The 13,080-nt window shown below is 46.0% G+C and overlaps 1 protein-coding gene across 1 annotated transcript in view; it reads right to left on the minus strand.

Annotated features, from left to right (window-relative positions):
• Positions 1-3,889: 3,889 nt before the first annotated feature.
• KHDRBS1 (KH RNA binding domain containing, signal transduction associated 1) overlaps positions 3,890-13,080 on the minus strand; it is a 49,361-nt gene continuing 40,170 nt past the window's right edge. The window contains exon 11 of the transcript XR_004671569.3: positions 3,890-4,578. The gene's annotated coding sequence lies outside the window, so the exon portion shown is untranslated. The remainder of the gene's footprint in view (positions 4,579-13,080) is intronic.

A 13,080-nucleotide genomic window follows, 5' to 3' on the forward strand; every position in this document is an offset into this window, starting at 1 on the left:
GAGGCATGAGAATCACTTGAACCCGGGAAGTGGAGGTTACAGTGAGCTGAGATTGTGCCACTGCACTCCAGCCTGGGAAACAGAGCGAGACCCTGTGTCAAAACCAAAAACAAGCCAGGCGCAGTGGTTCACACCTGTAATCCCAGCACTTTGGGAGGCTGAGGCGGGCGGATCACCTGAGGTCGGGAGTTTGAGAACAGCCTGACCAACATGGAGAAACCCCGTCTCTACCAAAAATACAAAATTAGCCGGGCATGTTGGCGCATGCCTGTAATCCCAGCTACTCAGGAGGCTGAGGCAGGAGAATCGCTTGAACCCGGGAGGCAGAGGCTGTGGTGAGCCGAGATCGTCCCATTGCACTCCAGCCTGGGCAACAAGAGCAAAACTCCATCTCAAACAAACAAACTAATGTGAATTTAAGATTGAAGGCTTTGAAAAAAATGTCACCTGCAGCCCGGTCCCAGCCCACCAGGGATTTGCTTTCACCTTCTCTTGCCAGCAAGAATACTTACATCTGATTTTCAATACCAGAGAATCCAGGTGTCTTCATGTTCTTCCAGTTTCCTGGGCCATTCTCACTCCATGTATACATTAGTCTCCCCACACAACCTCCCACCTGTCAGGCAATCCCCCTACCCCCATTCTTATCCAGACATTTGTCTTCCCACATCTTATATTACAAATATATGTAAACTATAGAAAACCCAGAAAATATCACATTTCTTTAGTTTAAAAAGAGATAAGATTTTGGCAGGTAATGTATTTAAGGTAATTAAGATAGAGGGAACTGTCAAGTAGGCTATGTTCCAGAAGGGTGAGTCTAGTTTGGCTTGAGAATAACTGAAGATGAGGTTGGAAAAATAGGTTCAATTCAGATCACTTGATGATCCTGAATGTTACACACAGTAAAGAATTTGGACTTGATTTCAACTTTCTAAGCCTGTTTCATCTGTACAATTAGGAAAATTACTATGTTGTGAGGATTAATGGAGAGAAGCAAACACATGGGAGAGATATCCTGTGACAAATGGAGCGGATGTTATTAGGAGTTGGAGACACAGATTCTTTTCCTTAGTGTAAACTATCCCCACCTCTCAGGGTGGCCTGAAATTCAGTCTCTCATTTATCTTATTTTTCTGTAATGCACATCTTAACCACCAGAGAGAGCCTGATACAAAGGAATCTCAACTCCAAGTACAACAGAGAAATTAAGCTGGGCATAAGATGTGGAATCCTGGATACAACTGCAGCGATTCTCAATGGTAGGGTAGGGAATGGATCCCAGTGCCTCCTCTATGGGCCTTCTTAGACCCATCCCAAGGAGAGGGGGTGGGGCATGCTGCCACAACCTAGGATTTAGCAGCTAGCCAGAGGTAAGGTCACCAGGAAAGAGGTGAGGTGGGTAAGGATAAGGGCCAGATCTAGTTTAGGGACCTGAATTTCTGTATCTCAAGCAAAAGAGACTCTCAACTCTGCTCATAAGCCACCAGGCCCAACTCCTTCCTGGGCTACCCCATGGCAGGCCAGGTCATCTAGCTGGCCCGGGAACTTTAGAAAATTTCTAAAGAGCAGGGGGTGCATCGTGGGGAAGGAGGAAGGGGAGAGAGTGGCGTATCTAAGAGCTGTCTTTAGGGTGACATCCACATGGCATCAAGACCTCAGCCTTTAGGTCTATCAGAAAGGGCAGTGGGACCTAGCTTCTCCAATCATGATTCACTAGCCTGGCATCTTAACAGCATTTTTACAAAACCTCCTTTGCTTTCTTGGATTTTTGTTACGAATGTTAAAATGAAAGCCTAGGGACATTGAACAATTTACCTGAGGTCGAAGAGCAGCAGCCAAGGGCAGAAGTGGGCCTGTAGGCAATAGGAGTGGCTCTGAGGGGCTGAGGAAAGGGAAGGCAAGCAGGTAGAGCAACAGCCTGCTTGTCGAGCTGCAAGCATTGGCTCTTGGCCAGGCCTCATACCCACTCCTCCAGGGCCAGCTCTGCTGCCAGGCCCCAGGCTGCCAGCCCCACCTCCACACTCCCACCCCAGTCCCCTGAGAGCCCATCACCTTGGCAACAGCCAGAGAAAGGCCCAGCTAAAATATTTATGGCTCAAAACAGCCTAGAGGCTTGGGAGGGGGGAAGAGGGAAAGGCTGATGTCATCCCTTCTCAGCTTACAGGGGAGGTGACTGACATACAGGGCAGCTGGGTGGGTGGGCCAAGCCCAACAAGTCGGGGCTCTCAAAGGAAGATCCCAAGGGCCATAAGTGGTAACAGGAGGAGGACAAAGACTGTGACAGGTGACAGGACTGGATAAGACCCACAAGCCTGGGAAAAGAGGAGGAAGAAAACTTAAGGGTTGAGCAGTATTGTGTCTAGACCCCATGCCAGGCATTTCAAACACATCATTTGCTTCTCAGATCCCATTCAGTACGTAGCAATTCTTTTTTTTTTTTTTTTTTTTTGAGATGGAGTCTCGCTCTGTGGTCCAGGCTGGAGTGCAATGGCGCGATCTCGGCTCACTGCAAGCTCCGCCTCCTGGGTTCACACCATTCTCCTGCCTCAGCCTCCTGAGTAGCTGGGACTAGGGGCGCCCACCACCACGCCCGGCTAATTTTTTGTATTTTTAGTAGAGACGCGGTTTCACCATGTTAGCCAGGATGGTCTCCATCTCCTGACCTCGTGATCTGCCCACCTCGGCCTCCCAAAGTGCTAGGATTACAGGCGTGAGCCACCGCACCTGGCCAGTAGGTAGCAATTCTTATCCTACTTTGATGGAGTAAACAGGCCCTACAGCTCTTCTTAAAGCAAAGAAAAAAAAAAAAAAAATTAAAACAAGCTCTGGAAATATGCAAATGATGAGCTGGGATTTGAATTCAGATCTGTTTGGCTTCAGCCCTGTAAGCTTTCCTATAAAATTCTGTGGCTCCCGAGTAGAAATCCTAGCAGACTGAAGGTATAGCGGTCTAGGAACCTAACACCAGCTCCTCAGTCAGTGACTCAGGTTCTGTGCCTCCATTTATATATGATGAAGATGCCATCTGATTCCCTAATTCCCCACCCCAAACTCCTCCCTTGTCAGCCCTGGACTCAGAGCATCCAATGTAAACAACAGGGTGACAAACTCATCGAGGCTGGCCTGTGACTTTTCTAGTTTTAGCACTGGATAGTCCCATATCCCAGAAACTCTCTCTTGGGTAAACCTAGATGATCTGTCATCCTAGACGAACCCCTCATGCAAACATAATGCTTTAATATTTCAAAGCACTTGTGGCTGTGAGAGGTACAAACAGGTCAAAAGAATAGGCCATGAAGTCTGATAGTATAGACCATGAAGTCTTTTTCTAACCATAGGCAAATTTTTTATCCTCCTTGAGTCTCAGTTTTTCTCATTTTCCTGGTACATACTAAGAAATCAGTAAATTATTAGCTGTTATTTACAGTAATCAACAATGAAGACAGAAACAGGCTCAGAGATTAAATAGCTTGCCCAGTGTAAATCAACTGACTTTAAGGAATCCCTTTCCATTATACTTCTGTTCCTGCTAAGGATGAATCCAAGCTCAATAGAATGCCCCAGGCACAGTTAAAATGCAGATAGGCTCTATTCTCTCCCTAAACTCAGTCCTTCCCCTTGTTCCTTTGTTAGGATAAACAACCAGAAGGCATTAGGGAAGAGTACAGTATCAGAGGTCCCTAGCCTCTCAGGAAGCTGAGTATAATCAACCTAGAAATAGGCCAGAGGAAACCAGAAGCCTATCAAAGGCTGACTTTCCAATCCTTCAAGGGAAAATGGCAGAACAAATAGCTGGTCTAGTATAGCTGGAAGGAAAGTGAGAGCTAAACAAGGGGGCTTTGGCTCTCTCCCAAAGCTGATAGAAGCTACCAGAGTGGGACCATTCATCACTTGACCAAACCTTTATTGAGGTCCTCAGGGGCAGATATTTGTTGGGGAGAAATATAGTACAGAGGTGGAACAGAAAAAGCCCTACCCTTTATGACCTTTTTGGACAAGGTAAGTAATAAACAATGAAGAGAAAAACAGGTTCAGATGTTAAATAACTTGCCCAAATTAATTGAATCTTCTCACTTGGCTTTCCTCAGCCTTTTATGGAAGGGCAGTGATCACCCTCCCTTGGGAGCCCTCTGGAAGGGTTCAAGGACTCACAGGCTGACACCCATAACACAGGTGTGGTAGTGGGGAAACAGAAAACGGTGGTAGGGTGTTTCAGTCAATTCTATGGGAGGCTAAAGGGAAGCACACATACTGGGAATGGCACAGTAGGAGTTGCCAGTTAATTCCCATCTAGGAGGCCATGCTACGGATACCCATTAGTCCCCTTCAACTCTTTAAAGTCTTGAACAGTTTAATTGTTAGCACCACAGTCCCCTGCAGCCCTGAGGACTCCATTCTGGGCCTAAAGACTCTTAAGGGATCCTGACTGGCTTTCTGTGGGTAAATCTGACAGATCAAGTAGAGTGAAAGAAAACTGCTGATCTCCTCTCCTGGGTTTCTCTGTGTTCAGCAAATGCCCTCAGGCCAGCCTTTATACAGCAGGTAGCTCTCCAGGTTTCAGGAGTCCTCTGATAGCTGCAAAGACACAAGGTAGAAAATTAAGAAAGCTCCCCTATTAGGGGGCTTCCCAGCTTCCCACCTGACCAGGATGCTTCCCTCACAATTGCCCCATCCCACAGCACAACTCTACTTGTTTCATTCAGTACACAAGTTTCTTGGGTACACAGATGGGTAGAAAACAGAAGTCCACAGCCTATGAATTCTCTTTTTACTGTCTGTCAGGTAATGAAAATGCAGTCTCACGCTCAATATCTCCTGTCCTTGGCCATATCTCAGCTGAGTGATCCAGGGAAGAATCAACAAAACCTTTGGGGGGCCTATCCAAGCTTTGAAGCCTCTATAAACAAAGGGAAAAATGCTTTCTGCTGTCCTAGAAATGTGAAAAAGATGAACAAAAATCTTTAAAGTCTTTTGAAGAATGGAAATCAGAAAATAGGCATCTTATTATCACTATTATTGGTAACTCAATGTTAGGCTCAAGGGGCGATGGATGTTATGAAGGATTCATCCCAGCACCAAATACTCAGGGTGGACTAGAGGAGACACATCTTAAATCTGCGGCACAGGGAAGGGGCTTGATCTCATGCTAAAACCTATAGCAATGCTCCTTCTTCTTCTTCTTTCTTTTTTTTTTTAAAGAAAGAGTCTTGCTTTGTCACTCAGACTGGAGTACAGTGGCAACATCATGGCTCACTTCAGCCTTGATCTCCTGGGCTAAAGTGATCCTCCAACCTCAGCCTCCATATACGATCACAAACACACACCAACATCCCTGGCTAATTTTTAAATTTTTGTCTCCATATGTTGCTCAGACTGGTCTCAAACTCCTGGGATCCTCTTAATGGCTTGCCAGAGTGCTGGGATTATAGGTGTGAGCCACCATGCCTGGCCAGTGCTTCTGATCTTTTAAATGGTGCTACCATCTCCCTTAGTTGTTCCAGTCAGTAACCTGGAGCCTTAATATGTTCATTCTATCGCCTAAAAGGTTTTTTTTTTTTTTTTTTTTTTTTTTCCTGAGACAGAGTCTCGCTCTGTCACTCAGGCTGGAGTGCAGGGGCATAATCTTAGCTCCAGTACTGCAGCCTCTGCCTTCTGGGTTCCAGTGATTCTCCTCCCTCAGGCTCCCAAGTAGCCGGGATTACAGGCATGCACCACCATGCCCAGCTAATTTTTGTATTTTTAGTAGAGATGGGGTTTCACCATGATGGCCAGGCTGGTCTCAAACTCCTGACCTCAGGTGATCCGCCCACCTCGGTCTCCCAAAGCGCTAGGATTATTACAGGCATGAGCCACTGTGCCTGACAAAAGTTCTTGAATTCATTGACTTCTCTATGTTTGCAATATTACTCTACTATAGACCTTTTTTGTTGTTGTTGAGACAGTCTCACTCTGTTACTCAGGCTGCAGTGCAGTGGCACGATCTCAATTCACTGCAACCTCTGCTTCCTGGGCTCAAGCGATCCTCCTGCCTCCACCTCCCGAGCAGCTGGGATTACAGGCACGTGCTACCATGCTCGGCTAGACCTTTCTTATTTCTTGCCTAGACTAGCAAGTTTCTTAACAGGTCCCCATAACCATTCTCCACTCATCAGCAAGTTTAAAAATCAGACATTGAATAATTTCATTTTCCACACCCCCCTCCTCCCATTCAAGTTGTCTTCAGTGGGATGTTAGGACTGCCATGTGTTAAGGGACTCTCCTCATATTCTATTCCTTTCACCCACCCTGTGAATTGGAAACCAAAACTCTATGATAAACTTTGCTTTTTAAGGTCAGCCAGGTGCAGTGGCTCACACCTGTAATTGCAGCACTTTGGGATGCCGAGATGGGAGGATTGCTTGAGGCCAGAAGTTCAAGACCAGCCTGGGCAACATAGTAATACCTTGTCTCTACAAAAAATAAAAAAATAAGCTGGGTGCAGTGGCCCATGCCTACAGTCCCAGCTACTCTGGAGGCTGAGGTGAGAGGATGTCTTGAGCCCAGGAGGTAGAAGCTGCAGTGAGCTATGATCACTGCAATGAGACCCCATCTGTTTTTTTTTTTTTGAGACAGTTTCACTCTTATTGCCCAGTCTGGAGTACGGTGGTGCGATCTCGGCTCACTGCTACCTCCGCCTCCTGGGTTCAAGCAATCTTCCTGCCTCAGCCTCCTAAGTAGCTGGGATTACAGGCGCCCGCCACCACACTCAGCTAATTTTTTGTTTTTTTGGTAGAGGTGGGGTTTCACCATGTTGGCCAGGCTGGTCTTGAACTCCTGACCTCAGGTGATCCGCCCGCCTCGGCCTCCCAAAGTGCTGGGATTACAGGTGTGAGCCACCGCACCCAGCCCCTGAGACCCCATCTCTTTCTCTCTTTTTTTTTTTTTTTGAGATGGAGTCTCGCTCTGTCGCCCAGGCTGGAGTGCAGTGGCGCGATCTCAGCTCACTGCAAGCTCTGCCTCCCGGGTTCACGCCATTCTCCTGCCTCAGCCTCCCGAGTAGCTGGGACTACAGGCACCCGCCACCATGCCCAGCTAATTTTTTGTATTTTTAGTAGAGACGGGTTTCACTGTGTTAGCCAGGATGGTCTCGAACTCCTGACCTCGTGATCCGCCCGCCTCAGCCTCCCAAAGTGCTGGGGTTACAGGCGTTAAGCCACCACGCCCGGCTGACCTCATCTCTTTAAAAAAAAAAAAAAAAAGAAAGAAAAGAAGAAGGTCCAACTAGGTGTGGTGGCTAACACCTATAAATCCCAACACTTTGGGAGGTTAACATAGGACGACCAATTTTGCCTAGGAGTTGGAAACCAGCCTGGGCAACAGATTGAGATCTTGTCTCTACAAAAAATAGAAAAAATTAGCCACCTGCCTATAGTCCCAGTTACTTGGGAGGCTGAGGTGGAGGATCACTTGAGCCTGGATCACTTGAGGGTGTAATGAGCCATCATATTGATAAGTGCTCCAGCTTGGATGACAGAACAAGACCCTGTCTCAAAAATAAAAATAAAAAAGGTCCAGATTCGTACCTCGGCTTCAACTTGCTTCAGTCCTATCCTCTGCCTATAATGTGCTGCTCTATGTCCTTTCCCCAAGCCCTCTGCCTAGCTAAGTCTTCCTTTATATGTTGGCTTAAACATCATTTCCTCAAGGAAAACCACAGTATTAGGTTGTATACCCTCATTGCACCCTGTTCTTTTCTTTGTAGAACTTAACACAATTGAAATTATTTATGTTATTTATGAGATTATCTGTTTAGTGTCTGTTTCCACAAATAGACTATAAGCTCCATGAAGCCAAGGACCATTTTATATTGTTCACCGGCCACTGGATCCCCAGTGTCTAGCACATAGTAGGTGTTCTAATGTATAATAGTGAATGTATTTTTAAAAATAACGAAAGGAGACATTTGTACTGATTTCTAGAGAGAAGCTTAGAAAGAATCACATCAGAGCATAAGATATTTCTCTTTCTCAAAGGCAGATGCAGAATTTGTTTGCTACATTCCAACCCCAGAGAGCCTGAGACCTGAGGAGCAACCATCTTATACCTAAAGCTAGGCCATGAATAGGAACCATGAAGGCTGCTGGAGTTAGAAGACCCCTGGGAATAATTAGCCCTGTATCTGAACCCAAACTCTTCTATCTCAAGTTTTCACACACATCACAGTGCCTAGAAGAAAGAGACTGGCTACCCTGAGGTGGGCACCAGAGGTTGACAAGGGAATAGCCAATTCAGGCATCTTAATGCAATATTAAGATCAGAAATAGTACCCAAATTTCTGGCAAGGTGCCCTATTTAGCTGATTAATCTGGGCTGATAGACTGGCTGTGCCTCACACTCTATCTAGAAACATCTCAACTAAGCTGTCTTTTTTAAGGAGTCCCTGGACAACCCCCGCCCCCACCCCCAATTTGCCCTGAAAGTGACAAGGCCTCCTTGAAGCAAGAAGCTCCCCAAGGTCTAAGGATGGGGTTAGCTTGTGTACATGAGAACTCCTATCGGCTCATTCCCTGCCTGAGATGCAAAGACAATCACCACAGTACCGGCTAGGAATGAGAAGTACAGTCACTGGTGAGAGGCTAGTGAATCTGTGATCAAGGAGTGCTAAGATGCTAAACCTTAGCAGCACGGCTATGAAATTCACATCCCTTCCAGATACATGTCTCTCTCTTTTTAGAAGAGAGCTGTATACGAAAGCAGAAAGTACATTCAAAACAAACAAACAAAAAAACAGAGAGTGCTACAGTTTGCAGAACACTAGATGAGACTGCATCCTCAGCTTCAGAGCCAGAATAGACAATAGAGTGGAAGACCTCCAGCCCTGGGACTGGAAAATGGATTCTAGAGGTCCGTGAACATTCTTCCCCATTACTTCCCAAAAAGGGTTGAGTCTCCTGCTTGAATGCAGCCTCCTTAGAAGCCGAGAGCAGCAATCAGGCTACAATAGGACTAGGGTGCAGTGCCCCCATAGGCTTGTGCTCCTAAGGGGCCTTGAAGAGCCAGACCTATTTTCTAGGCCAGGAAACAAAAGAACGGGTAGTTAAGGCAGTGTTGTGCACTTCCTCCTCCCCCACTAAGCAGCTGCTGTCTCAGACAGCTGTTTCCAGCCTGTCTGCTCGATGCTATTAAATATTCATCAGATGCTTGCTAGCTTTAAACATGCAACGACTATTAATCTGGGGAGCAGGAGGTACATGTGGGTCTCAAGAGAAGAGGGGAGGGCTCATAAGGATCCAGCTCTTCTTTTTTTGGAGACGGAGTCTTATTCTTGTCGCCCAGGCTGGAGTGCAATGGTGTGATCGTGGCTCACTGCAACCTCCGCCTCCCAGGTTCAAGCAATTCCCCTGCCTCAGCCTCCCTAGTAGCTGGGATTACAGATGCGCGCCACCACGTCCGGCTAATTTTTGTATTTTTAGTAGAGGCGGGGTTTCACCATGTTGGCCAGGCTGGTCTCAAACTCCTGACCTCATGATCCGCCCGCCTTGGCTTCCCAAAGTGCTGGGATTACCGGCGTGAGCCACCGCACCCGGCCCAGGATCCAAGTTTTTAAACTTCAGGAATCTGGAAACCAAGCTAGGAGTACCAGTCCTATACACCAAAGCCAGGAACTACTTCGGTGTAAGCTGATCATGCGGCCACCCTAGGTACAGAGGAGACCAGCAGGCAGCTAAGGAGGAACATAAAGACTTCAGTCTAAACTCCATCTCTTGGACTCTGTGGTTATCCTAACTTCTAGACATACATTTCTCATTCTGTATACCATGGATAATCATTGCTTCACAGGGTTGTTTGTGAGAATTAAATGAGATACTGTTTAATTCTAGGGTGTCCAATCTTTTGGCTTCCCTAGGCCACACTGGAATAACTGCCTTGGGGCACACATAAAATACACTAACGACAGCCGATGAGCTTAAAAAAAAAATCGCAGAAAAATCTCATAATGTTTTAAGAAAGTTTATGAATTTGTGTTAGGCTACATTCAAAGCCGTCCCGGGCCATAGGCTGGACAAGCTTGCTGTATATGATACTCTCAGCACAGAATTAGAACATAATTAAGAGCTTAAAATGGAGGCAGGGACCTCATCCATTGAGGACTTCTAGTGGTGAGCAAAGCCTTGCTTAACGATCCGTTAAGAGCAAAGTTTCTTTTAGTGGACAGTCAAGAGTTTTGGTTTCCATTTCGCAGGGTGGGCGAAAGGAATACGACACAAGGAGATTCCCGTAACATAGGTTAAGTCCAGACATCTCATCCTCAAACAACCCAAGTACCAGACAGGAGAGATGAGTCTCCTTTCTGAAAAAGGCAGGAATTAAAAGGCCTTCAGGCAGGAGGGAAGGCGGGAGGACAAGAAGGGGAGAATATCCCCTTCACTCTCCCACAAAGGAGTAGCGCCACTTTATAGAAGGCTTCCTTCCCTTATTTTCCCTACCTTGCCGGTACACTGGTAAACAGATGTGATGTAAGTCACTCTCATGCTTAAGGCATTAAATAGCTCAAACTTTAGAATAAAGTCCAAACCCCTTGATTAATATGTAGCTTCCAAAATCAGCACTAACTTATTCTTCCAATCTCTATTTATAGCTAATATTTGAGTGCTTACTGCGTGTCATGTTAAATGTTTTTTTTTTTGAGATGCAGTTTTGCTTTTGTTGTGTGCAATGGCGCTATCTTGGCTCACTGCAACCTCCACCTCCTGGGTACAAGCGATTCTCCTGCCTCAGCCTCCCGAGTAGCCGGGATTACAGGCATGCGCCACCACGCCCAGCTAATTTTTTGTATTTTTAGTAGAGACGGGGTTTCTCCATGTTGGTCAGGCTGGTCTCGAACTCCTGACTTCAAGTGATCCGCCCACCTCGGCCTCCCAAAGTGCTAGGATTACACGTGTGAGCCACTGCACCCGGCCTGGTGAATGTTTTATAAGCATTAGCTCACTCGATCTTCCCAAGTGTCGAAGTAAATGATATTATCCCCATTTTACAAATGATGAAATTGAGACTTGAAACTAAGGCAGAATTTGAAAGTAGTCTGCTTACACAGGGTATGGTGGCTCATACCTGTAATCCTTACCACTCTGGGAAGGTGCTTGTGGCCAGGAGTTTGAGTCCGGCTTGGGCAACATAGAGACTTGTTTCTATAAAAAATAAAGTCAAGTGGGCATGGTGGCCCATGCCTGTAGTCCTAGCTACTTGGGAGGCTGAGGCAGGAGGACAGCTTGAGCCCAGGAGTTCAAGGCTGCAGCGAGCTATGATCACATCACCGCACTCCAGCCTGGGTGGCAAAGCAAGACCCCACCTGTAATTAATTAATTAATTTAATTAGTCTGCTTAAAGCTATAATAAAGTGTTATTATGCTAAGCTATCCATTTGTCTGCCTGGCAAATTTTGATTATCCTTTAAATTGTAACTTAAATGCTATCACCTTTCTCTGGCACTCCCTAAGCCTTTCTCAGGCAGCTCCTCCAGGCTCCCTGGTATTCAGTTCTGCAAGAGAACATGATGATACACTATTGCAACTATTTTTTAATTTATTATTTTATAGGTATATTATTTTTTGAGACAGAGTCTTGCTGTCACCCAAGCTGGAGTATAGTGTCATGATCATGACTCACTGCAGCCTTGACCTCCTGGGCTCAAGAGATCTTCCTGACTCAGCCTTTCAAGTAGCTGGGACTACAGGCGTGCACCACCACATCTAGCTTTTTATTTTTATTTTTTTTGTAGAGATGGGAGTCTCACTATGTTGCCCAGGCTAGTCCCGAACTCCTGGACTCTAGCGATACTCCTGCCTTGGGGTTACGGGGTGAACCACCAGGCCTGGCCTGTTTAAAATTTTCTGGTCTCAGTTTCATCATGTGTAAAAATGGGATAATAACATCTACCTCACTGGTGGAGAAAACTACATGGCACAGAGTAAATAGTCAATACATGTCTGAATTCACAAAATGCGGTAATAACATGACTTTTTTTTCAGGATGCATCTTGTACTTGATGTGAAAAGAAACCACTCGGCTGGGCGCAGTGGCTCACACTTGTAATCCCAGCACTTTGGGAGGCTGAGACGGGTGGATCACGAGGTCAGGAGATCGAGACCATCCTGGCTAACACAGTGAAACCCCGTCTCTACTAAAAATACAAAAAATTAGTCGGGCGTGGTGGCGGGTGCCTGTAGTCCCAGCTACTCAGGAGGCTGAGGCAGCAGAATGGCATGAACCTGGGAGGTGGAGCTTGCAGTGAGCAGAGATCGCCCCACTGCAATCCAGCCCGGGCGACAGAGTGAGACACCGTCTCAAAAAAAAAAAAAAAAAGAAACCACTATGTCAGTTTAATTGGCAGCTTTTTTTCTTTTTTCTTTTCTTTCTTTCCTTTCTTTCTTTACAGCACTTAAAGACACAATTTACAATAAGCAGTCTCTTAGGGTCAATGAAATTTGGAATTACAGAAGCAGCAAGCTTTCAGCACAGAGAATGGACTTTGCTGTACAAAAATGTTGATATGCACCCTGTCCTAATGTGCTATGCAACCATGGTAAATTACCTCACCTCTTCTAGTATCAGTTGCCTAATCTATAAAAATAGGGACACACAGTAGGCATTCAAATTGAGCTCTTCTCTTTCAGCCAAACAAAGCTGCCTATTTTCCCTATCTCACTTTCTTCTTCTTTTAAATGTGGTCAAGATCAGTGGATGGCATAGACTGAGAATAAAATGAGGGAAAAAAATGAAAATGACTACTTACTAGTAGTACTGCCAGCAAACAGCAGCCTCTGTAGGGTCATACAAAGTACAGGAACATATCAAGAAGACAGTGAGCCCATGTGTTGCCTAACACACTCTAATCCACATTTTTGGTGGCCACAAAGTTCTAGCAGGTGTTAATGCATCTCTAACTTCATTCTTAGCCTGGGACAGGTGGTGGGATTTGGTGGAAGAGAGTATAAAGGTGGGACAAACCCTAAGCCTGTATCCGTAGGTAAGGAAGGGTCAGAGTATTCCCTCAATAGTAACTGTCACTGCCAAGTGTCCACCCTGGAGACTCTATGG

The sequence above is a fragment of the Pan paniscus genome, chromosome 1 (genome assembly GCF_029289425.2).
Source record: "Pan paniscus chromosome 1, NHGRI_mPanPan1-v2.0_pri, whole genome shotgun sequence".
NCBI classification, from domain to species: domain Eukaryota; kingdom Metazoa; phylum Chordata; class Mammalia; order Primates; family Hominidae; genus Pan; species Pan paniscus.